The sequence below is a fragment of the Geotrypetes seraphini genome, chromosome 1, assembly GCF_902459505.1.
Source record: "Geotrypetes seraphini chromosome 1, aGeoSer1.1, whole genome shotgun sequence".
Classification (NCBI taxonomy): Eukaryota; Metazoa; Chordata; class Amphibia; order Gymnophiona; family Dermophiidae; genus Geotrypetes; species Geotrypetes seraphini.
In genome coordinates, this window is record NC_047084.1 from 440,428,673 (window position 1) to 440,454,611 (window position 25,939).

A 25,939-nucleotide genomic window follows, 5' to 3' on the forward strand; every position below is an offset into this window, starting at 1 on the left:
CCTCTACAACCTCAGTGCCATACTCTGTTCCAAATAATTGAAAGTCTGATGTGGGCCTTTGAAATAGATACAACCAAAGAGGCCAGTCTCTCAGTTGCTCTTAGTCTGTAGGGTGTTGGAGGAAAGAAACATCTGGATCTTCACAAGACCAGATGAGACACATCAATTTCAGTGCTTAAAAAGGAGGACTCACTGATGCAGAAAGCCACTAAATGCCACCAGCTGCTCAGTGTCTCTTCAGATTTAAATAGGGAACCCTAAAATAAAGGCAAAATAACAAACTGCAATCTTGTGTTCCACTGATAACATTTTTGGATTTGGGGAATTTTTTGTACATATTGCATTTGGATAAACCCATTTTTACCTGCATACAGTGCAGTTCATGTACTCTAAAAGCTCGAGACTAGTATCAATATGTAAAAACTTAACAGATCTTAGAAAAAGGGCAACAAATTTAATGATTTGAAAAAACTGCAGAAGCTGTTTTTGGATTTAAATAAACTACTGTTAAATGGATTTATATTGTATGGCTGTTCTCACTTTACATTTAACACAGATTAACTCAACTCATCATTCCACATTTTGTTCTGTAGAACTCCCTTCCTTCAGAAATTCATTCTGAATCATCTTATATGAGGTTACAGACACTTTTAAAGACTCACCTCTTTTCAGAGGTTTGTTTTTTGGGGTTTTTTCAGGGAGGGGGGTACAGCATACTCTTTTTTTCCCGTTATACTGTCCTATCTCACATTAGGAACAGCTGTTCCAGCAGTTGTCTCCTTTGTATTAAGTCTGGAGAATTAAAACATATACAGAGGTTCCAGTTTTACATACCCAGCTGTTTTATGTATAGGTGTTCTTTGCAACCTCTTCCATTTGGGTCCATGCATGCATGTGTTGTGCTCATTGGTTGCATTTTCAAAGGAAAGCACCATGAGGTGTTTCTCTTTGAAAATGAAGTCCCCGGGGTCCTTTCAGACTTCTGCCTGTAAGGAACGAGAGATCCGAATGAGGGATGTGAACGAGTCTTGCCAGCGATAAGCACGTGTTTAAATAATGTTCGCAACAGAACAGGACTGGTAGAGCAGGCTAGCACAAACCGCACTGCATTAATTAGCATTAAGTAATGTTTACACAGAATAGATTCTAAACACGAAAGGCTACCGGCTGTTAAAAATGTTGTTAATCAGGCAGATGCCAGTTCTGTTTTCACAATCAGTACATTTTCTGCCCAGAAAAATCCATACTGTGGACATGACTAGGGACTGAAATGAATTTTGTAAGTAACAGTAGTTCATATACTCCAGCAGTGCAATAAAAGGCAAATATGTCAAAATGCTCTTCCTCTCCAACAGCAAGTACTTTCAGTGGATCATAAACTAAGCTGGAAGTAGCTGCTAGAAAAAAAAACCAACAAGAACAATAGTGATGTCTTCTAATATCCTCCTGTTTGCAAGAATTTCTAGATATTGTGCGCCTATTTACAAGGCTAATTACAAGGTCAAATGGAATGCGGCATTGCACAGCTGTAATGGAGCTTGGAATTACCGATATTGCAATAGCCCTTCAGCATCACAATGATCTTGGATTAGAACATTTTAAGAAAAGGATACTTTTAAAATGTGGCTCTTGCTAGATTTGCAGTTTGACTTTCTGTATCTGTTCTAAGGATATCGGTGACTGCACATGGGAAGCAGGACCAACTGTTGGTCATAATGAGGTGGGGAGATTTCTGTGTAGGTCGCCCAAAGGTAGGCACCCGGTTTTGCACGTGGATCTAAGACCCACCCATAAAGTAATTAGCTTAATTGGTTATAATAATTGGCATTAACACTTAGGGCTCCTTTTACAAAGCTGCGCTAGCAATTTTAATTCACGCACCGGATTAGCGCGCGCTATAGTGTGCGCTAGCTGGAAACTACCACCTGCTCAAAAGGAGCGCTAGCGGCTAGCATGTGCGGCAATTTAGCACGCACTATTCCACGCGTTAAGGCCCTAGCGCAGCTTTGTAAAAGGAGCCCTTAATTGGCAGTCATTAGGAGTTATGCTCAGATCTGTCCTGTGCCTTATTCTATAACACATGTGCTTAATTTATATAGCATGCAACTCCAAGCAGGGCATTGCAATGGGAGGGGCATGGGCAGGTCAGGAGTGTTCAGAGAATTTAGGTGCTGTATTATACAATACCTGCATTTCTGTGAGCAATTATATCAGCCTTTGGCAGGTGCTTGATCTAAGACAGATACTTGAAGATACTTCTTCAAGCCAAGTATCCCCTAAGGCTAACAAATATCAACCAAGTACTGTACTCCCAACTGCCCAAGCTCCGCCCTTGACCCCACCCCCATAATAATAGTTCTAATTGTAATCCAATTTCTTCCATTCATTTTTCATATACACACTATATAATCTTATTAACAGTACATAATGGTAACCACAAAATTAAACTACACAAAGCAACGGTACATAGAGAAAATTTTAATTATCATTCATATTCTATTTTTTTTTTTTTCAAAGAGGTCAAGGCAGATGACTTTAAAATATGCAATGTCACCTCAGTAACTGCTACAGAAAAAAATAGACAAATGTAGTGCAAAATATAGACAGCAGATATAGTCTCAAAACTGACACATTTTGATCACTAAACTGAAATAAAATCATTTTCTTTACCTTTGTTTGGTGATTTTTTTTTTTTTTTCTAATCACCTACACATGCTCAAAACTTGTTGGTTCTCTACCCCTCCAAGATGCTTGGAGATTCTCAAAAGGGGCGGGAACTGGCCTGGCCTTCAGCATGTGCAGATGCTCAAGCTCCTGAACCGGATCAACACCTAGCATTGGCGGTAGAAGCTTTTTTCTTCAACAGCTGATGAGTAAGTGCGATGTCAGCTGGGGGGTGCACATGGAGGGCAACGGCATGGGTCATCTTAGGGGTGGCAAGATAGCAGCGTCGGTGTTCTTCAGTGGGGGGTAGACATGTGACTGCAGCACTGGTGGTGGTCATCGTGGATTGAAGAGAGGACAGCAGCACCGGTGGTTGGATGTTAGCTCAAATAAAAACTGAGATTCTCATTTTTGGGCCATTTTGTTGTCCCCAGAATCTCAGTTTATATTTGCGTATATACGGTGCCATAAAAATGTATCTTATAACATCTAATTGCCTTTTAGTCACAGGCTTAAACTTACATACAGTATCTGGTGTCTGCTTTAGAGTCTTAAATGTAAGCAACCTGAGGCCTATGAAAGGACCTACAGGGCTGGTATCTTTTATAATTCAGTCTTCCAGCCCCTATCTGGCTCTTTATCTTGCCTTGCCCTTCATTACGTTATACTTTTCCTTACTTCTCCCTTACCATCTCCTACCATTTCCAACTCTTGGTGTAGAATCTGTCCTTACAAGGGTCTGTGCCTTTAGATAAAGTATGTGCACCTATCTATCAGATTTCTTCAGTTCCAGTATTCCATAACCACCCATTTATCAAAAAGAATGAAATACCACCTCCTGTCCTGTATTCCACCCTCTATTTTCATCTTTTCATCACCAGTCTTTTTTCTCTTATCTCTCTTCTTCATCCTTTCTCCTTCATCTTCCACTCATCTAACTTCACCCTTCCTCATCTGTTTCTCATCTAATCTCTCTCATTCTTCCCTTCATATTCTCATCTTTGTTCTTTCTCCTCTTCACAGTCCTTCATATATTTTCCTTTCCTTTTGCCTTCCATATCTTCATTGGTCTCCTTCCTGAATCTTATACCCTCTTCTCTCATGTATCTTTCCCTTCTTTTTTCCTTTATCTTTACTGCCAACCCCTAGCTCCACCTTCCTTTACCAAGTCTCTCTCTCTTCTTCCCACTAATTTTTTCCTATTTTCTCCTTTCCATTCTTTTCTCACTATCTCTCCTCTGTCCTTCAAGGTTCATCCATTCTACTCCATTTCTCTTCTTCTTACTTCCCATTGTTCCCTCTCTCTATTCCACACCTCTTTCCTATGTTTATGCTTATGTTGAAACTTTTGCTAATCTGACTTTCAAAATGATGTACAAACTGAAATAACATAAAACAAGATATAAATAATTTTATATAAACACAAATAATAAATATCACGATAAAAGTTAAAAATAAAATAATATAAAGCTATTATTTGCCACTCCCTGCTCATCTCCATTTTTTGTCTCTTCTTTCTCTTCAGTTTCATCCATGTTCCTTTCTCTCTTGCTTTTTCTATCAAGTCAATAGCACTGAAGTCAGGATCTCATTCTGAGCATACAGGGTGCTGCTGGGCCTACACCTTCCTCTACCCCCACTCCCACCTACATGCCTCCAAGCAGAAAGATTTAGGGAACCATGGCAATTGGCAGGACTGTGTATACTGAATCCCCATAGCTGTCAAAGCCAAACTGATTGAGAGACTTAGAATGTAAGAAGCTACATGAAACATGGTTACTCCTAAATCCCTGCCTCTCCACATTGAAGTCAGCTCTATTTCTTTTTCACCTCTCTCCTACTGGCTCTATTCCAGGGCTGTCTCCTCACATCTTCCCGCAGTCTGCTTCCAGGTATCTTCCCCCAACCCTCTCCCATTGTCCACCATTGGGGTTCCCTATTAACAAGCCATGTTTTCTGTGCAAGGCCCGGCACTGTAGAATGCCTTACCTTTGCGTTGCTCCAATCAAACATTCTCTGGCATTTTAGAAAGGGGGTGAAAACTGTGTTATTTGAACACTTTTTTTGGGTTACGACAGTGTGAGTTGGAGCTGTTTTTTGTTGTCTTCTGCTGTTTTGTATTTGTCTTTACCTTTTATTATGATTATGTATGTATTTATTGTTCCCCGCTTAGATTTGTGGATAGGCGGGTTATAAATAATTTTAAATAAATAAATAGTAAATTTGAGGCAACCCTGTCAAAAACAGCCAGAAATGTATGATAAAAATGTCTCTTTATGTGAAAAGCACTGATGTTTTAACTAGAAGGAAGGAGTGGCCCAGTGATTAGAGCTGCTGCCTCAACACCGTGAGGTTGTGAATTCCTCCATTGCCCAAGGTACCACAGTTAGACTGTGAGCCTGCTAGGACAGATAGGGAAAATACATAAGAATACCTATTATACAATGTATTATAAACCATTTGTCTTGCGTGCATTTGAATTGCCACCGGGTGAATCTTTTCTTGAAAAAGCTGGTTAATAAATACAAGGATCTAGTTTGTATCCTCATACTCAACATCATATTTCCAGCAGCCCTTCTCCTGGATCATTTTTGGCTTAAGAGTGACCAAAACCTCCATATCAAAGAAGATATGGGTGGGGGGGGGGGGGTTGTTTGTTTCTTTTCTTTTAAATCCCACCAAAGCTTGCCTAAGCCAGTTTTCAGCATGTATCTAAGATTAAATCAAACCATGAGTCACAGAGCCCTTTTTGATGTAGAGTGACAGCACATTACATTTCATTATGGTCTATTAGGCCTTTGATGACACTGTGGTTCCAGCTTCTGTTATATCACTTTAGCCCTTTCAGATTCATTCAGAAGTCAAGGGGCATTTCTAAGGTCAGTTATCTGATAATGTTTGGTACCAAGCGTACTGCCATTTCTAGTTAATTATATTAGGAAAAAAAAACTGAAAGAAAAACCATAGCACCACAATTATATAAGGTTGAGGTTTATGCTCTATTGGCGTACACTTCTTTATCGATTGATGAAATGCTCCATTTTCTAATCAGTTTTGTTATAGTTAATTATAAATAAACGTGTAAAACACAGAAACACATTTTCTTTTAAATCAATTATAGTATAACAACTTATCAGAATTGCTATTAGCCTGCAAGGATATCAGAGAAAACTTGAGAAACATGAGAAATGCAAAATGGCCAAAAAGGTAATATTCTCCTCAGCCTAAGATATTTTACTTGAAAGATAAGCAGGTTTTTAGTGGTGAGGGCTGGGTTGTATTATACACCAGCTAAGGATTAGGTGATATCAGCCTGTCATCAAGCCAAAGAGATAATATGTGATGAGACACTGTTAAATATTGCTAGAATATGGTAATTTGTTTTAATTATTGCCTCTTCTTTCCTTTGTGAAGATATGGGCAAGGCAAACAAATTAAGGAGTCCTTTTATTAAACTGTGCTAAAATCTAGGCTTAACATGTTGTATTGCAGGTTTTAACATACCCTAAGCCCAGATTTAAAGGTGTTCCCTCTATTTATTATTGCACATTGTGGATTAGTATAACAAGATGATGTGAACAAGTGTAAAGTGAAACATGTGGGAAAGAGGAACCCAAACTATAACTATGTGTTGCTGGGTTCTGTGTTAGGAGTCACTGCCCAGAAAAAAGGATCTGGGTGTCATTGTTGAGAATGCGTTGAAACCCTCAGCTCAATGTGCGGCGGCAGCTAAGAAAGCAAATACAATATTAAGAATTATCAGGAAAGGAATGTAAAACAAAGATGAAAATGTTATAATGCCCTGGTATCGTTCTAGGGTACGGCCGCAACCTGAATAACGTGTGCCGTTCTGGTTGCTGTATGTAAAAATTAGAAAAGGTACCGAGAAGGGCGATGAAAATGATAAAAGGTTTGGGATGACTTCCTTATGAGAAAAGGCTAAAGCGGTTAGGTTTTTTTCCGCTTGGAGAAGAGACAGCTCAGGGATGATATGATAGAGGTCTATAAAATACTGAGTGGAGTGGAAAGGGTAAATGTGAATCACTTGTTCACTCTTTCCAAAAGTACTAGGACTAAGAGGCATGCGATGAAGCTACTAAGTAGATTTAAAACAAACTAAAGAAAATATTTCTTCACACAATGAATTATTTTCTCTCCACACCCTCTCACCTAGTGGATTACATATCTCCTTCCTTTTTCCTTGCTTGCCCCTTGTGGTCCGCATGTCTCCTTATCTGAGTCCGGTGTTCCACCCTCTTCCCCGATTCAGTCTCTCTCTTTCTCCACTGCCCTCCCCCTCAGTCCAACAGTGTTATAAAAATTATTATTAAATAGATATAACTCCACCAATAAGCTATATCACTCTCAAAGAGAGGAATATAACTTATAAAGAACTATTAATTTGGGGAAAGTTAGCTTGCTTGATTAAAACTTAGCTAATTAAATATTAAGAACTAAGATTCAGAACATTTATAAGAAAACAGAAAATTTATTTAAAAGCATTAAAATCAAGCTGGTAGAAGCAGTTACAGACAGGAACTTTTTGAACAAAGATAATAGGATTGCACAAGACAAATGTTGCTAAATCAGAAGGATCAATTTATCTGGATTCAATAAGGAATAGTCCTTAAAATGGAGAAGAGTCTGCATGGCCTAGTTGGGCCCATGGCCGAAAGAAGCACATGGCCTGGAGATATATTGCAGCATGGTGATCCAGGAAACAGAGGAATTGTTGCAGCTTAATCCAGGCTGGTTCCAGAGGAAGAGGAAAAGAACCTGTGTTAGAAAGGATTTCCCCTCATATTTATAGGGCTGAGATCTGTCCTAAAAATAGAATCTATTCTCTGGATTCATGATGCATAGCAGTTTCTCTGTTCATCTGATTGAATCTTCTTTGAATGGCTTAAAATGGTGTGAAGAACTTCTAATCCAGAGTTGAATTTGATGTAAAGGGCTTCTATTGAGCTACATCCTGTTATATTGATACACCTTCTATTATGGGGTAGTAGAGTTCTGTTTAGCTCTGCTATCCACCCTGGCCATGTCTTTTGTCTTATCTGAATAGGTGTACTTAACACTTTCTGAAGGTGATGGCTCAGTCCTTTCTTTTGTGCTCTATTGAATGGGGCATTTAGTACCTTTCAGCATTTAACACCTTTCTGAACAGATGGCTCTGCTGGCTCAGAAATTCACTTTTAAATCCATATCATTTTTACTTTAAGTCCCTCAAAATAAATGAACTATTGGGTCAGGCAATAATTCAAATTCAAAATTAATGACTTCAGTAACATTAACTATATCATGCTACATATTTTAACTCCAAGTAGAATTATAAAATCATTTCATGCTACAACAGAACCTTTCCCTCTTCCTCTCTAAGTCCAGCAGCACCTCTCCTTCTCCCTCCTGTTCCAAATCCAGCAGCATCTCTCCCTCACCTCCCCCTTACCACCCAGGTCCAGCTGCACCTTTTCTTCCCTCTCCTCCACTCCCAGTCCAGAGGTACCTTTCCAGCTCTTCCATCCTTTCAGGTCCAAAAGCACATTTTTCTCTCACCTCCCCCCCTATTGAAGTCAGCAGTACCTCTCCATCTCCCTCCCAATCCAACAGTACCTCACCAGGCTTCACGCAGTCTCAATCTCTCTCATGTACCCCCTCTCTTCAATCTCCACCCAGTCTATTTCCCCTCACCTGGCTTCAGCTTCAGAAGAAACAGCAGAATTCTTGCTGTTCTACCATTACTTGGCTCTCTGCAAGCTTGTTTCACGTGGTGCCAGAAGTTCAGGTTGGTCACATGGTTTGAAGTGTCATGAGACTTGAAACTGCAAAACCGATCAGCACTTTTGAGACCATGTGGCTCAGACTTACAGAGATCCAAGTAATGGGGGGAAGCAGAAATTTTTTTGTAAGTACCACAAGAACTGCCAAGCTTACAAGGACTAGCATAAAGCATTTGGTGGACCATATTCTGGCCTGCGAGCCATAGGTTGGATAAGCCTGATCTCAATAATAGCCCAGGTTGATAGCTTTCCCCTTGAGTGTGAAGCATTAATGCACATTGTTATGCTAGTGCAATAAATTGCCATTGCCATGTACTGACAGTTCGCACTAATTTACTAGCTACTGGTAACTTCTATTAGGGGTTGTTTTTTTTAAATAAGATTTTCAATTTTACATGCAAGCATTGCATTTTGTTACTTGCTACAGATCTAGAAATTACATACAATAGAGCATATAAAGGAAACAATTAACTAACTCTTATTTAGTCCACAAAAATGAGGATCAGGAAAGGAAATACACTTCCACTCAGAAATAACAAAAAACTTAAGGTCACGGCATTAGATTTCCCGTGCTACAGCCAGATGGAAGGTCATACATCATTAGACATGGTTACTAGCCTTTCTTTTGTTCCAATAAATTATAAAAGTTGTTGTCTTCATTTCTGGAAAATTCCCTTGAGGTTGTCACTCATTGAACTACCATGCTGTTAACTCTAGCCTTGGAAAGTGATAGGGAATTTTTCCTCCGCTTGTATTTTCATCATATAAATAAGTTTTTAGGCTCAAATGTTCGTGTTTTTCCAGATTTTGCTCAGAAAACCAAGAGACATAGGAAAGAATTCTTGTCCTTAAGACCAAGAGTTCTGGCTCTGGGGGACTACATTTCTTGTAAAATTTCCTGCGAAGTGTTATATATCTTATCAAGATAAGAATTTTATTTTCTTTGAGCCTAAACAACTTTTAGAATGTATTGGATCAAAAGAAAGGCTGGTAACCATGTCTAATGATGTTTTTCACTCTTACATACCTTGATGATTTCTGTCGAGGCATGTGATCAAGTTAAATAAATAAATAAACAACTACTTAGCACACTAATACAATTCCTTAATGTTTTTGACACCTTAACAGACTCAGACATGCTAACAAATGCACATTCTTATTACTTTGTAATTGTTTCCTTTTTCCACAGGTAGACCAATTAGCAAAGCTGTTTTGCCAGACAAATAGCTCTTCATATAGGTAAACCGGCTGTCTTAAAATTGCTTACACTCAGTGTAGCTAAAAGTGCATATGGGGTTGCACTTTCTTGTTTGAGTCTTTCCCCCTTTTCGCTTTTGTTTGGCAATAGAGAATGACACGGTGACAAAATTCATCACCGTTCCTGTCCCCGCGGATAACCACGGGAAATAATCCCTTATCATTTTCTAGTGTCTATTTCAACCTCAGTCCTTCTACCCCAGCATTCTTCAAAGCAAAGCTTGCGGGTCAGTGGTTGTGGCCATTCATACTCTGATTCTTCCCTCTCTCCTTAAAGAATGACATGAAGATGGTTTCCCGCGGTTATCCGCGGGGGACGGGAATGGTGATGAATTTTGTCACCGTGTCATTCTCTATTTGGCAACACAAGTGCACATTGGTATGCCAAAACTGTTTCTTAATTCTGAGATCTCTAGCCCCTTAAGAAAAGAATGGGTGTAAAATATAATTTGGGGAACTTGGTCTGTCTTATGTTGGTCTGGTGCAACCAATTCTCGATGGACTTTTAAAGCAAACAATTTCATGGTTTCTTTTATTAAACTGCACTAAAAACTGGCCTTAGTACACTACACTCAGGTAATTTTTTTTTACTGCAGCTGTTAATCAGATGATGATCTATTTTTTTGTATTAATGGCCATACACTAATGTTCTAGGATAATCCAAATTGTACAATGGAAAAATAGCTTGTTCAACTATTCATGCAACATGTAAATAATTGTGAACAAACTGCTTGCTTGCAAGGTCTTGGTACAGATATAACTCTGCAAGCAGTTTGTTCACAAGTATTTACATACACTAATGTTACCATTAGCACCCTGCTATAAAAAAAAAGAAAGAAAGAAAAATTAGCACATGAGCTCTTACCAACATCCATTTTAGGATTCATGCTGTAATCCTGCGCTAACCAGTTAGAGGAACAGCCGCTCTCTGTCCCCTGACACATCCCCTCCCAAGAAACCCAAATATTCTTTAGCACCTGGATTAGCGTAAATTGGCAATCAGCACAGGACATGTGAACACATCCTGCGGTACGCCATTGTAAGCTGTAATAGGTGCATGTTAGCACATAACACGGCTTAGTAAAAGGGCCCCACGGTTAAAAGGGAATGCAGAAGTACATGCCAGGCCTGTGTTTATCATTTTACAACAGTCCTGTCTGAATTATGTAAGGCTTTCAGCCTGGATTATGTAAGGCTTTCAGCTACTTCCCAGGTGACCTGAATCAGTGAAAAAAGAGATGAATAAGAAGTGCTTGGTAAAAGATGATCTGGCCTGCACTTAAGGTTTTTCATCTTACAGCAGGAGACTCATTCATTTCAATATTTTGCTAACAAGGCACCCTAGTGAGATGGATGTTGGTTCTCAAAAGACTTCTTCCTTTGCAAAGAAAAAGAAAGGCTAAAACAAAACGAAAAACAAATGACTGAGTTAAACTTGTCATATAACATAAGAGGGGCTACTCAAAATTTCTCAGCCCAGCTGATGTGGAGCCATGAAACTTATGTTATTCTATACTTTTCATTACAACTTTTTGTTTCAATATGAAATGAAACGAAACGTGCCAAGGAAAGTGTGGAATAACTTGTAAGTTTCATGGCTCCACATCATTCTCTTCTAGGCTGGGCTGAGAACCTTTCAGCGGCCCCTTTTATTGTGATGTCATAATGCCTCATTCCACCAATGCCTAAGAGCCAACCTCATCAGTGATGTCACAATGGCTTGGTTTCCTGTGACCATTTATTAGATGCATTTGTCTCTTTGAAACGAAAAGTGTCAAGAAAAGTGTGGAATAACTTGTAAGTTTCATGGCTCCACATCATTCTCTTCTAGGCTGGGCTGAGAACCTTTCAGCGGCCCCTTTTATTGTGATGTCATAATGCCTCATTCCACCAATGCCTAAGAGCCAACCTCATCAGTGATGTCACAATGGCTTGGTTTCCTGTGACCATTTATTAGATGCATTTGTCTCTTTGAAACGAAAAGTGTCAAGAAAAGTGTGGAATAACTTGTAAGTTTCATGGCTCCACATCATTCTCTTCTAGGCTGGGCTGAGAACCTTTCAGCGGCCCCTTTTATTGTGATGTCATAATGCCTCATTCCACCAATGCCTAAGAGCCAACCTCATCAGTGATGTCACAATGGCTTGGTTTCCTGTGACCATTTATTAGATGCATTTGTCTCTTTGAAACGAAAAGTGTCAAGAAAAGTGTGGAATAACTTGTAAGTTTCATGGCTCCACATCATTCTCTTCTAGGCTGGGCTGAGAACCTTTCAGCGGCCCCTTTTATTGTGATGTCATAATGCCTCATTCCACCAATGCCTAAGAGCCAACCTCATCAGTGATGTCACAATGGCTTGGTTTCCTGTGACCATTTATTAGATGCATTTATCTCTTTGAAACGAAAAGTGTCAAGAAAAGTGTGGAATAACTTGTAAGTTTCATGGTTCCACATCATTCTCTTCTTGGTTGGGCTGAGAACTTTTCATCGACCCCCTCCCCCCCCCCTTACACCAACTGAAACCTGGTGTAAATCCTTGTGCCTAAATTCGGTGTGGATCTGCTATATTCTATAACCCTTTGTGCAAATTCAAGGAATGTCTGTGAGCTGCCCGTGCCCCTCCCATGGCCACATCTTCTGTGCAGATCCACACTTAAACATTTACACGCTTATGTTTATAGAATACCAACTAGGAATATGCATGTGTAAATTCAAATTGATGTCAATTAGTGACAATAAAGGATTGTTAGTGCTCAATTATTGGTGCTAATTGGCTCATCCAATTATATTGCACATATAAATTGGACGCATGGCTAAATTTTGTGTGCAAATTTGAGCATTAGCCTGAACTAATTCTTAGTGTGCCCTAAATCCGTTAGTGTATTTCAGTAAAAGCACATCTTTTATTTTATTATTTTCAAGAAGGGCATATCGTGGGCAAGGAATTGGTATGAGAGCAGTATGCAACTAACATTTTCACATTAGTGTTGCTAACTAGATAAAGTGGACTTATTATGGGAGCACTATTATATTTTTTTTGCAAGTGTCTCACACTAATGATAAAATTAGCACCAGACCTGCAAAAAACAAATCAAGAAATCTGGGCTCAGCACATGGGAAAGGCCCATATTGGTACACGCTAAGCTCAGATTTTGCTGTGGCTTAGTCGAAAGGTCCATTGTGGATTGGTGGAGAGTAATTCTGAAAAACTTTGAATGATATGTTATGTTTGTTTTCTTAGAAAATATTACTGTACTTCTTCTCTCAAGATCAATCAAATCAAAGAAAGAAAGAGGAACCCCCCCAAATATACTGTATTTTCACGCATATAACGCGCACGTTATACACGATTTTACAAACCGTGCATAACCGTGCGCGTTATACATGTGAGCGCGTTGTACAAATTTTTTTTTCATTCCGATCCGGCATCCCCCCTGCGAACCGGCATCCTCCCCCACGCTCGCGTCACCCCCCCCCCTCCCCCGCGATCCTACATCCCCCCCAGCATCGCAAAACATCTCTTACCCGATTGGGCACCGGCACCAGCACCAATGCACAGGACATGCCAGTGCCAGTGCCCGAAGATCCTCCCTCGTTGGGCTGGGCTGGGCGGTGCGAGGGAGATCCTCCTTCTTCCCTGTGCCGGGCTGGACTGGGCTTTTAGCATTTGCGCATGCTCAAAGCCTTCTGGTCTCGCTCTCTCCGAGATTCTCAATCTCAATTCTCAATCATTGTCCTGTGCATTGGTGCTGGTGCCGGTGCCCAATCGGGTAAGAGATGTTTTGCGGTGCTGGGGGGGATGTAGGATCGCGGGGGAGGGGGGGTGATGCGAGCGGGGGGGAGGATGCCGGTTCGCAGGCCAGAAGAGTAAGCGGGAGTGGGAGGAGGTTATAGCAGCATGCGCGGTATACGCGTGTGCGTGCTATATAAAAAAAATTTTTTTTTTACAGACATGCTTTGGACCCTCGCGCTATACGCGTATGCGTGTTATACACGTATGCGCGTTATATGCGTGAAAATATGGTAATAGTTCATAGTTTCATAGTTTATTAAAAATTTGATTAAACGCTTAACATAACATTCCAAGCGTTAAAGCCACGCTAGCGGCTGCCGTACGGCAACTGCCCCGAAGCCCTTTAAATCTCTATGGGCTTCGGGGCCATTAGCGCAGTGCAGCCGCTAGCGCGGTTTTGTAAAAGAGGCCGAAAATCTTCATACAATTAGACATACTCAAACATAAGTTAAAATAATAAAAAAAAATACAAATGAAAATAAGGAAGACAAAAAGGAAAATAAAATAAAAATGGCAGCAATAGACACCACTGATGGACTAACATCTTCCCAGCCTAATTCGTAGGAAAAGCAATTGGGGAAAAATATGTTTTTAGGGTGCCTTAAATTTCATAAAACTGGTCTATGTCTAAAGAAGGAAGAGGAGCATTTCAAAGGGCAGGTACAAGATAAGAAAATAAATAAAATGGCTGTGTTTCTGGTAGCAGTGGCGTAGGGAGGGTGAGAGGTGTCCAAGGCAGAGGTGTCCCTCCACCACACTCATCTCTGCTCCCCGCTCCTTCCCCAACCCCCCTGTTGCATGTGCACCCCCCTTCCCTTTCCCCGTACCTCTAGTAGTCCACTGCCACGAGCAATAACTTCAACATGCTCCTCGCGACCATGTCAGCTCTCCTTCTGACATCACTTCCTCTGCGCGGCACCTGGAAGTGACATCAGCAGGAACCGATGTGGTTGCGAGGAGCACATTGAAGTTGTTACTCATGGTAGTGAACAACTAGAGGTGCAGGGAAAGGGAAGGGGGGCACACGCGTAGCAGGGGGAGAAGGGGGGAAGAGGCGGAGAGGAGGAGGCAGGGTGCCAGAGTCCATACCATGATGATGCCCGGGGCGGTCTGCACCCCACCTCTCCTTCCTACCCCTCTGTCTAGTAGTATCCAATCCAGTGTTTAAAGATGAAATAGTTAAGCCATTTTGATTTTAGGAGCACAATCAGCAAGGACATAAGGCATTCAAAGATTGTGTTACTAATATGGAATTCTGTATAGAATGCTATAGGCTAAGGCCCTCTTTTACAAAGGCACGCTAACCGCTAAAGCGTCCATAGGATAACATGCACGCATTAGTGCTTAGAACGTGTTTAGCATGAGCTAAAAAGCTTAGCGCACCTTTGTAAAAGAGGGGGTAAATTTTTGCTTTCAAACTTACCCCACCCCACCCACTTTTACAAAACCGTATTGCGGTTTTTAGCACCGGCTGTGGCGGTAGCAGCTCCAATGCTCATAGGAATTCTATGAGCATTGGAGCTAATACCATTGTGGCCGGCACTAAAAACTGTTCTACGGTTTTGTAAAAAAGCAGGGGAGGGGTGTTAATGTGGTAAGACTCCAGTAACCAATGCACAGCCTTCAGCAGAGAACTTACTTGATTGAATTTCTATGACTTTCCTAACTAGTTTACTAGCAGTGTTAAGAAACACTTAAATCGATTATTGTAATGCCTTGTTTAAAGGTCTGCCACGAAAAGAAATCAGACGTCTTCAAATTATCCAGAACGCCTCTATTAAAATTATCTACAAAGCCAAAAAATTTGATCACGTCTCTCCATTACTTAAAAAGGCACATTGGCTCCCAGTTGCATATCGTATTTTATTTAAACTATGCTTGCTTACTTTTAAATCCTTATTATTTAAAACCCCTGCCTTTATTTTTAGAGTTTTAATTCCTTACTCTACCTCAAGACTGTTAAGATCACAAGACCAACACTTACTGGCCATTCCTTCATTAAAAGTTATTAATACGAGGCGTCACACTATTTTTTCAATAACCGCTCCTCAGTCCTGGAATGACCTCCCATTATTTATAAGAGAGGAAAAGAATTTGGCAAATTCAAGACCAAACTTAAGAGTTTCCTTTTTAAAGATGCTTTTAGTGAATAAATATAATGGTTTTGTCTCTCTTTATCTTATATTTCATTACAAACTATATTTGTTGCCCCTCCTAATGTTTTTACCTTAAATATATTGAATTAAACACTGATTGTAATCCATTAATAATTTTCCCTTTTGTAGTTGATATCGTATGTATAGGTTACTTAATTTGATATCGTATGTATAGGAATGTTTGTATTCGTTATTTTAATTTGCTATGATTTATGTATGTTTACCCATATTTGTATGATTTGATTTGTTACCCATATTTGATTATTTAAGAAATTGTACATCGCCTAGAATTTGGAATAGGCGATTAATCAAATCATATAATAAACTTGGAAACTTGGAAAGATAGTGAAGAAGCACTTGCAGGAGGCCATTCTAGACTGCATTATACTAATCAGGCTAGCTAACAAGTATAAATACCAGCTTTAACAAATTAGAATCTTTTCAGAAATGTTCAGATAGATTGCATAACCTGTAACACTATGGAACATCACTTGCCATCACTGTCACTTGAAGTGCAAAGAAAGTTGGGTATCGAGAAGACACCCTAAGATCTTAAGAAGAGATTCCAGTGTGAGCATTTGGCAAATTAGCATCAGTGCTATTGTGAGTATTACAACATATCCTGTAATTGGCATTGTGTTAAGGTTATGAAGATTTAACTTAAAGACTGAAGAGTAGATTCAATGAACCGTGCTAAAAAGTTGGTGTGGAAAAATTATGCATTCAGTGGTATTCTAAAAAGAGCATCTGCACTTTATAGAATAGCATCTAAGTACCTAATATGCACCTAATTTAAGCTATCTGTTAGCAGGTGTAAATGCCGGCTTCTAAATTAGATGCGGATCAGGTGTATTCTATAAGAATGCATGTAATTCATAGGAACGACCCTAAAATGCCCTTAAACATAACCATCAGAAAACATGCATCCTAGAATTTATGTGCAGATTATTATAGAATACAATCTGGGCCGGATTCTCAAAAGGTGCATCGCCTAACGGCGCCTAAGTTAAGTGCTAAGTTAAGTGTTTTAGGAAGTTCTTCACCCAGAGGGTGGTGGACACCTGGAATGCACTTCCAGAGGGTGTGATAGGACAGAGTATGCTATTGGGTTTCAAGAAGGGATTACCGTATTTTCACGCATATAACGCGCGCGTTATACGCGTTTTTACCTACCGCGCATACCCCTCGCGCGTTATATGCGTGAGCGCGGTATACAAAAGTTTTAAAACATAGTTCCCACCCCGCCCGACTCACCCCCCCAGCAGGACCGCTCGCACCCCCACCCCGAACGACCGCTCGCACGCGCTCCCACCCGCACCCGCATCCACGATCGGAGCAAGAGGGAGCCCAAGCCCTCTTGCCCGGCCGACTCCCCGACGTCCGATACATCCCCCCCCCCGGCAGGACCACTCGCACCCCCACCCCGAACGACCACTCGCACGCGCTCCCACCCGCACCCGCATCCACGATCGGAGCAAGAGGGAGCCCAAGCCCTCTTGCCCGGCCGACTCCCCGACGTCCGATACATCCCCCCCCCGGCAGGACCACTCGCACCCCCACCCCGAAGGACCGCCGACTTCCCGACAATATCGGGCCAGAAGGGAGCCCAAACCCTCCTGGCCACGGCGACCCCCTAACCCCACCCCGCACTACATTACGGGCAGGAGGGATCCCAGGCCCTCCTGCCCTCGACGCAAACCCCCCTCCCTCCAACGACCGCCCCCCCCAAGAACCTCCGACCGCCCCCCCCAGCCGACCCGCGATCCCCCTGGCGACCCCCACGACCCCCCCACCCCCCTTCCCCGTACCTTTGGTAGTTGGCCGGACAGACGGGAGCCAAACCCGCCTGTCCGGCAGGCAGCCAACGAAGGAATGAGACCGGATTGGCCCATCCATCCTAAAGCTCCGCCTACTGGTGGGGCCTAAGGCGCGTGGGCCAATCAGAATAGGCCCTGGAGCCTTAGGTCCCACCTGGGGGCGCAGCCTGAGGCACATGGTCGGGTTGGGCCCATGTGCCTCAGGCCGCGCCCCCAGGTGGGACCTAAGGCTCCAGGGCCTATTCTGATTGGCCCACGCGCCTTAGGCCCCACCAGTAGGCGGAGCTTTAGGATGGATGGGCCAATCCGGCCTCATTCCTTCGTTGGCTGCCTGCCGGACAGGCGGGTTTGGCTCCCGTCTGTCCGGCCAACTACCAAAGGTACGGGGAAGGGGGGTGGGGGGGTCGTGGGGGTAGCCAGGGGGGTCGCGGGTCGGCTGGGGGGGGCGGTCAGAGGTTCTTGGGGGGGGCAGTCGTTGGGGGGGAGGGGGGTTTGCGTCGAGGGCAGGAGGGCCTGGGATCCCTCCTGCCCGTAATGTAGTGCGGGGTGGGGTTAGGGGGTCGCCGTGGCCAGGAGGATTTGGGCTCCCTCCTGGCCCGATATTGTTGGGGAGTCGGCGGTCCTTCGGGGGAGGGATGTATCGGATGTCGGGGGGGGGCATCAGGCTTTCAGGATGGGGACAGACCTTCAAGGGGGGACAGTGCACGGAAGTCAGGGGGGGTGAACGGAGAGTCGGGCAGCATGCGCGGTATACCCGTGAGCGCGGTATACCAAAGTTTTTGTACATATTATCGTGATTTCTGCGCGCTATACCCGTGTGCGCGTTTTATACGGGTGCGCGTTATTTGCGTGAAAATACGGTAGATGATTTTCTGAAGGAAAAGGGGATAGAAGGGTATAGATAGAGGATTACTATGCAGGTCCTGGTCCTGATGGGCCGCTGCGTGAGCAGACTGCTGGGCATGATGGACCTCTGGTCTGACCCAGCAGATGCAGTTCTTATGTTTTTAAGTGGCATGATAATTGGTCCAGAGCAAACAAAGATAGATATAGACTACCCACGCAAAAGTCAACAAGAGGTCCAAACAAGTGAGAGTAGAAAAAAGCCCAATGGAGAGTAGCGATGTAATCACATTTTTTTCATTATCAACAATTATTTTCTAAGACTTTTGGCACAATATGGTTTGACTAAAGATTTTTAGCATTTTTTAAAATATTATCAATATGTTAAGACTGTTGGTATAATATATTTGGACTGTATTCCTTTTATATAGATATTCATGTAATTTGTATGATGAATATATATATGCGCAACTTAAAGCAAATCCAAAAATACTTCAACAAACAATTCAAACTCCTGGTACAAGCATTAATCCTAGGACTCCTAGACTACTGTAACATCCTATACCTGTGATGCCCCACCAACATGCTAAAACAATTACAAACAGTCCAAAATACAGCTCTTAGACTGATATACTCGGTGAAAAAATATGACCACATTACCACCGCTTTCTGAGAATCACACTGGCTCCCAATACAATCACACATACAATACAAATTCTACTGCACCCTATTCAAAGCCCTAAATGGAAACAGATTAAGCTATCTGAACAACCGACTAATCAGGAAAAACACATCCAGACCAAGGAGAACTACTTTGCCCACCCCCATACAAAGCAAAAAAATATATGACGGACTATTAGCCACCAGAGCAGTGAGACTAGACCGCCACCTCTCCAATCTGCTGACCATGACGTCCAATTAGAAAACATTCACAAAAGAACTTAAATCTACACTATTCAATAAATTTATCAAAGGATCTAACTAAACCTGATTGACCCTCCACAGATCCCGACACAAACTATATCTATTAACCTTGAAATCTCCCTGGGAATACCCAGGTCAATTCTTGTTGTAAACCGCCTAGAACTGAAAGGTATTGACAGGATAGAAGATACCAATGCAATGTAATGTAATGCATATATTCCATTACATTATGTTCATTGCATATTACATCATTGTATTTTTTTTCTTCAGGGTTGCATTTTATAGGAGCTCGTTATGTATTCATCTATATTTGAATGAGATTATTTCTGGTAAGGAGCCAATCATTATATATTTATTTATAAACATTTTATTAATGGGTATTATTTAAATTAATTATTGTATCTTTTGATAATGTTTATTAATATGTCTTATAGATTTGGACTCCTGATGAAGGCTTGTTAGTCGAAACACAAATTGTGTTGAGTCCTTTATGAAGAATTTTTAATAAAGAGCTGTAGTTGAGTTGATTACATCACTACACTCCATTGTGCTTTTTTTCTACTCCCACTTGTTTGAACCTCTTGTTGATGATAATTGGTCTACTATTACAAACCAATTAAAAACTCATTTAAAAAATTAGATGTCACTAGACACCCTCAGGGACCAGTGACTGGGTCCATGGTGCCTAGCAGCACCTAGTGACACTGAAATTAAGACATTGGCTTGTTTAGGGGTGGCACCGGACTTCAGAATCACTAGGCACCATTGACTGCAATTCTGCAAGAACCCTAGATACCAGAAATGTAGGTCTGTCAAACCCTGGCCTACTTTTCCTGCACTTATGGTCCTTGATAGCCATGATTCTGTGATTGACATGCAGCAGGCACTGGTTTTCTAGAAGCCTGCCATGGCAAGCGTCAGTTACAGAATCAGATCCTCTGTGTGAAAATTCCAATTAAGGCCAGGTAATACTAATAATTGGTCAATAGGAGCCAATAATTCATACTGATTAGCTTATTAATCAATTAAGTTGCATGTGCAAATTGGAAATGCATGCTTATTTGCTTACACAACTTTAGTCACCATAGATAGAATCCGGAAGCAGGTGTCTAGCCAAGAAGCAACTGTGTGTGAAACACATATTTTATTTATTTATTTAGAGGTCCTTTTACAAAGCCGCGCTAGCGGGGTTAACGCGCGTGACTTTTCATCACTCGCTAACCCCCACGCTGGCCAAAAACGACCACCTGCTCAAAAGGAGGCGGTAGCTGCTAGCATGTCCGGTGGTTTAGCGCGCGTTAAACCGCTAGTGTGCCTTTGTAAAAAGAGCCCTTAGTTTTATTATTATTATTTTTTAAATAATATATTGGGTCAAGCAATACAACCACAACACAACCATAAGCAATAACAGTGCAACATTCCAAATCAATAATGCAGATACAAAGAATAGAAAATCAATCCAGCTGCAAATTGACTCCCAGATGTAATGTCCAGGTGGGTCATGGCCATCTGCTCAGCCAGTTTTCAATATACAAAATACAGGCAAATCAAACAAATAATCCCCCCTTACATAATCCCTGATCCTGAAAAAGAACAGAAAAAAAACAACATACACACTCCATGCATACCGCATTCACTCCCCCCCATCAGCTAGCCCAGAAATTGCTCGAATGAGTGTGAGAGTGTATTACTATTTAAAAAGGCTTACCAAATACCTTCAGTCACTTTCCGCACTGGACAGAATGCCAGGAAATCAAAATAGTATACAAATTAAGTTTTATTACATATATACAATATTTCTAGCCATAATCATTGATTAAGTACAGAGTTTGAATTAATACATTACCGGTTATTACATCATCACTTTGTCGGGGGACCACGAACGAGAGGCTTAATCAAAATGTCATCACACAGCGTATCAGCAGTGGAAATGTCCCTTCCTTACAGGTAACTTTCCCCCCTTAAATTGTACTTTTCCCCCACCCCCTTTTTCCAGATTGGATATACAAACGCGTGCTTATCTCATGTTGAGAATGTAATCCCCAATCAGCATGTCTTGAAAACATCTAGCTTAGCTCGTGGGGTAGCTCGTGGGTTGTATACCCAGCCCCTCTTTAAGGATTGGATACTTTTTCCCCTACCCCCTTTAGCCAGATTGGATATACAAACGCGTGCTTATCTCATGCGGTGAGAGTGTGTTTCTGTCAAGCACCTATCATCAGGTGCTGAAAATTCCTGGCTTTGCTCGTGTGCTGACAATGACCTGCTCTCATAATAGGCAGTTTATCAGCAGATGCTGAAAATTACTGGCCTTGCTGTTTTCATAATACTTGTGTTTCCCTGTAACAGCTATCATGGATCCTAGGCAGTGTCATTCAATATTAATAATTCTTTCATACCATACGTTTCACATTCGTGTCACATTCGGTCCTTATTGAGTGATACTGCCATAGGATACCATCGTGGGCCGTGTTGATTTATAGCATAGTCCATAAACCACATAACAATTCCACAAGGACAGAACAAGTACTATTATGGTTAGTATAATTACTAATCTGGTGATGCTTTTGTTCAAATTCCTTATGGACTGATTTATCATACGGGATCCTAGTATTATAGCTTTTAACTTTCCCAACTTTAAATCCCAATTTGGAACGGAAAAGTTGTTCTCCCAGAATCTTATATCAGGTGTTCAAACATAAGTTTGATTCTGCCAAAGAAGTGTTGACATATTGTGTAAGCATCCTGCAAAGGGTACTATCATTTTTTGGTATTATTGGCTCATTAGTCACCACACATATTACGCGTGGTGCTATTTCAATAATATAGTCCATTCACACACATCATATATTATTGATTGTAATTTACAAATTCGCCCTTGCAATGTGGAGTCACAAAATGTTAAAATTAAATTTAGGTGCCCAGAAAAATTGCTTCTGAGGTTCCCCTAGTATGAGGGGTAACACTACATATTTACACATGAGTATCATTACATTGTACTTCTGGTGCTTGAAATTGTTTATTAAACACGGTCCTCCATATCTGCTCATTTCTAGTGTGTTCATTGCTTTTAATTTCTGTAATCCATGTATGGTCTCTTGTTGTCACATTTGCAATGATACATCTGGAGTTAGCGCTGCAAGTGAAGTTATCTTGCTTCCGATTCATTGAAGAATGCTTCCATCTCCATGACGTAACGACCCCTTCTTTAATTGTAATACGTCGCCCGGGGGCAGCGCCTCTTACCCCATACCATATTCCAAGGATTCCAAGGCACACGTATATCTGCAAGTTTCAGAAAACATTATTACTCTCTCAAATAACATTTCTCCTGAGGGACATATTCCCATTTTTCCACTCCCGGTTTCATTACAAGGAGAGCCTTATCTTTCCCGATTGCAATCACCTCCGCTGGTTCCGGAGGTCCTTTAGGATTGCTAATCCAGATTTTGGCTATGGACAGTTTCCCAATCGTCAAATTGGGGGTTACATTATCCCTCCACTGCCCATATTTGTCATCTGTAGTTAGTTTTTTAAGGGCCTCTTTCAAAAGTCCATTCATCCATTCAATTAATCCCGCTGCCTGGGGATAATAGGGCATGTGATATACCCATTCAATATTATTTTCCTTAGCATATTCTTTTATCTGCCCTCCCGTAAAATGTGATATTTGTAAGGGCATACCATAATACTGAATAATCATGTCTAAAGTCCTTAGAGTGCTCCATTGTGACGCAGAAGCACAAGGGAATGCTAATAATAATCTACAGCAGTACACATATATTTACATTTACGACTTTCGGGTAACGGTCCTATGAAATCCATTTGCCAAATCTGGGCTGGCAAATCGCCCCGTGCCCCATTACCTTATGTGGTACTTCCCGTTCTTGATATGTTGACACACCGGACATTTTCCGATCATATGTTAGATCAAAGGAATCCCTCGTTCCTGAGCCCACCTGTAAGTAGCTTTTTCTCCAAGATGTCCACTTTTCTGATGTGCCCAAATGGCTGTACTTTCCAACTATTCTTCCACCTTAGGAATTTCATTAGTAGTTGTTACAGAAATGGTAGCTGCAGTATCTGCTTGGGAATTAAACAATCGTTCCATTGAATCAACAGGCATATGTGCATCTACATGAAATACTGACACTATTGTCTCCTGTACAATTTTTTCTATGTCTAGCCACAATTCTTTACCCCACAGTTAACCAATTATGGGACTTCCACCCCATTAACCATGTAGCAAGACCATTAGCGACCGACCAGGAGTCAGTAAAAAGATATCCCACTCCCCATTTCACTGGGGATTCATGAGCATATACTGGCTTTATGATTTCCAGCTCTCCGTTAGGAATATTAGCTATTTTTTCGTGCAAAGTAGCTACCCCATGCTCACCTATTTTAGCTCTTTGAGAAATGTACCATTTCCATTTAATAATACTTTGTTCCTGAGCATATCCTACTCTATTTGACTTGGGATCAGACATTACCCATTGCATAATTGGAATTTGTGGTCGCAATAGTACTGTATGACCTAAGGTAATCTGTTCGGTCTCAGCCAACGCCCAATAACATGCTAAAAGTTGTTTTTCGAAGGGAATATATTTTTCACCTGCTTCCGGGAATTTCCTGTTTCCTAAGGGTACCCGTTTCCCACTTTGTTTTTGCCATAATGACCAATTAGCATGCATTTGATTAATAGAATTCCACTTTCCCCTCTCTCATGGGCCACAAATCTACAGCGGTCTGTATGGCTTGTTTAGCATTTTCAAAAGCAACCTGTTGTTCTTCTCCCCACATAAACTCATATTTTTTACTAGTTACCTTGTATATTCTTTGGAGTGGGAAAATCTAATATTTTTCGTTTTGCTTTCTCAATGATTTCCCCATATCCTCTATTCCACTGAATTCCTAAAAATTTTACCGACGTTGCCGGTCCTTGTATTTTTGTTGGATTTATTTCCCATCCCTTCTTTTTCATATGGTCAATTAATAAATCCAACTGCCCTTTCTTAGTTTGTATGTCAATATGTCAAACTCATGTAATTTACTATCTTGCTCTATCTGTACCTCAAGCTGAATTTAGAGTCTGACTTCTTTCCCTTATCCTGCATCTCCAAAATTGAGTCCACAGGAAAGTGATAGGAGTCCGGCAGGGCTGCTTCTCTCCTTCTTTTTCATTATAATTTGTTTTGTTTCTTAAATATATGCCTTTCTGACTGTCTGTTTTAATAATTACACAAATGTATTCCTACCCTTTTTCATTTTGTTTCGGTACGTTCCCCAAACAAACCGGAAACCTTATTTCAGACAATTTGTCTGTGTATCAATCCAGCTGCTGAAAAGTCTGCGGCCAGTCTACAAATAGTGCTGAGCTTGTCACTACAACAAAAGGCACATCCTTCCTTAACACGTCTCACAAAGCTTTCTTCCACATTCTTGTACGTTCGTTCTACAGATTATCTCCCTGTTTTTAACCATAAATATCACTTTTCAATCCCTTCTGATAAAGAAACAAGGGAAGAGAAAAAAAAAAAAATTCAGGCTATATCAGGCAAACAGCTCCTAAATTACCTCCATTGTTCTTAACAGCATAGATCTACCCTGCAGAAACTCTTTCAAACTTAAATCAACATACGCAACTTTGTTTCCTGAACAGCAAAACAACTTCCAATTAACTTCAAGTACCTTATATTGGCTGATCGGAACTCCAATTAGCATAAGGTTGGTAAAGTTTTATTCATAAACCCTTTGGTTCCTTGCTTACATTATTAATTTCATTACAAGTTCCTACATTTAAATCCATAATTTGTTAATATTTAAGCATATTTTAAATATCGATATCTGTTTTTGCAACATTCGTAGAATTGCAGACAGACCCCATGCTGTCTCTCTTCTTTTTTCCTCCCCCTTCCCCCTCCCCTCTGCCTGATAGTGAACAAAGGAGAAACTCAAAAAGCCCGCCGTCAAGCTCACATGATAGCATCGAAGGAGGAAAAAGGTGGGGGTGAAAATCCCTCTCTTTGCAGTTCGCTCTTTCAAACAAAGGAACTTTTACTCCAACATCCTATTTACTCGACCGCGCCTTTTCTTATATTTTGTGGCAGCAATATGAACTGCAGATTCCTCAGCTATCTTTTGATAGTGCCAAATGGAATGCCAAAAGGAATGCCACCGAGAGGTTAGAAAAGCAAAAGGGAAATATGAAGAGGGGCTGGCCAGGGAGGCGAAAAACTTCAAGGCATTCTTCAGTTACGTAAAGGGGAAGCGACCAGCGAGAGAGGAGGTGGGGCTGTTGGACGATGGGGATAGGAAGGGAGTGATCAAGGAGGATAAAGAGGTAGCTGAGAGGTTGAACACGTTCTTCTCGTCGGTTTTCACGAGAGAAGACACATCTAATATACCAGACTCAGAGGAGCTCATGAGTGGGGAACAGGCTGAAAAATTAGAACACATAGAGGTAAGTAAGGAGGATGTCCTCAAGCAGATAGACAGGTTAAAATGCGGCAAATCGCCGGGCCCAGACGGGATCCACCCAAGGGTTCTGAAAGAACTAAGACAAGAAATAGCGGGCACAATCCAGCATGTTTGCAACCTATCCTTGAAAACTGGAGAGGTACCAGAGGACTGGAAATTGGCGAATGTCACACCTATCTTCAAGAAGGGATCGAGGGGTGACCCCGGAAACTACAGGCCGGTTAG

The 25,939-nt window shown here is 41.3% G+C and overlaps 1 protein-coding gene across 5 annotated transcripts in view; it reads left to right on the forward strand.

Moving 5' to 3' along the window:
• LINGO2 (leucine rich repeat and Ig domain containing 2) overlaps window positions 1–25,939 on the forward strand; it is a 2,394,831-nt gene that overhangs the window by 1,773,938 nt on the left and 594,954 nt on the right. The window contains exon 10 of one of the 5 annotated variants that reach the window (XM_033919828.1): window positions 19,505–19,563. The exons of the other annotated variants lie outside the window; for them this stretch is intronic. The gene's annotated coding sequence lies outside the window, so the exon portion shown is untranslated. The remainder of the gene's footprint in view (window positions 1–19,504; window positions 19,564–25,939) is intronic. 5 annotated transcript variants of the gene reach the window in all.